Source organism: Histoplasma capsulatum, genomic scaffold (assembly GCF_000149585.1).
Source record: "Histoplasma capsulatum NAm1 scaffold_8 genomic scaffold, whole genome shotgun sequence".
NCBI classification, from domain to species: domain Eukaryota; kingdom Fungi; phylum Ascomycota; class Eurotiomycetes; order Onygenales; family Ajellomycetaceae; genus Histoplasma; species Histoplasma mississippiense.
Genome location: NW_001813975.1, coordinates 98,427 through 99,592, shown reverse-complemented (window position 1 = coordinate 99,592; position 1,166 = coordinate 98,427).

The window sequence follows — 1,166 nt, the reverse complement described above, 5'->3', positions numbered from 1 at the left end:
AGCTGAAACAAATTTAGCTACATTCAAATAGCATGGAGGTGCTGATTCTGCTGCGCAGATCTCGGCAGCTAACCGAAAACGGGTATCCCCGGAAGCTACTGAAGCCCGTGATATAACAACCAATCCCCCCAAAGTAACGAAACCAAACATTGCGCAGCTTCCCCCTGAAAAAGATTTTGTCCAATCTCCCACAAAATCTAGTGGTAGAAATAAAAAAATGAGGAGTGCTACTAGCAACGGTTCAGCCCTGAAGCAAGGGAAGGCCAAAATGGCGGCAAGCGGGACTCAACGAATCACTAATTTCTTTAAATAATAGCCATGCTAGAAAAGACTGCTCGATATCCTCAGAGGTCTTCTTTATTTGTCTTGTTTCTGTGATACCATTTGAAAGTTGCACATTTGTTTTTGCTGCTAACGGAGCAAATTGTTATCAGAATTTGTTACAATCTACCCGAACGGTTCTTTCATGCTGTCATTTTGGGATCATGTAATTTATTTTGCGTCATGTTTAACTTGAGAAGTGTACGCGGAAGTTATACGTATATGAAACTTTCATAATAATGCATGGCGCAGGCCATTGCACCAAAAAGATCAATGCCTCAGGTTGGGCTAATCATATTGCTTGTTCTCATGCTCTTTTGACAGGCTCTGGGAAGTACGGAACCAATCCTCCGGATATATCTTCCTTTACAAGTTCCCAATGCATGCTCACGTCTCTTCTCTTCGATACCAGAATTTCTTTGTTCGTGAACGAACTCTAGTGAAGACAAGAGAATCTGAGACTGCTGATGAGAGAGCACCGGGGACCAGGAGATAGATTAGGGATTCACCACAGAGCAACAAGAACAACCATTGCTCGTTTCTCCAAACAGCACACTGACATGCCACACCAACGATACAACCTTGCACCCATAAATTGACGAGGACGTTACGATTCAATTTGCAACTACCTTTCTTCCTTTCGCCTTCATGTAAACATTTTCTCGCAGACGTGGCTGATCCTCCGTGCGATGAGTACCCGAAAATATGACGAGAAGTATAGAGTATGAGAGACGTGGATGTTGCCTCAATTATCATTTGGCCTGCCTCTAAGCCGGGTGACAGGTAATTCGATAGGGTCATGACGCGATCTGTTCGCAATCCTTTGTTGGTGAGTTTCGTAAGCA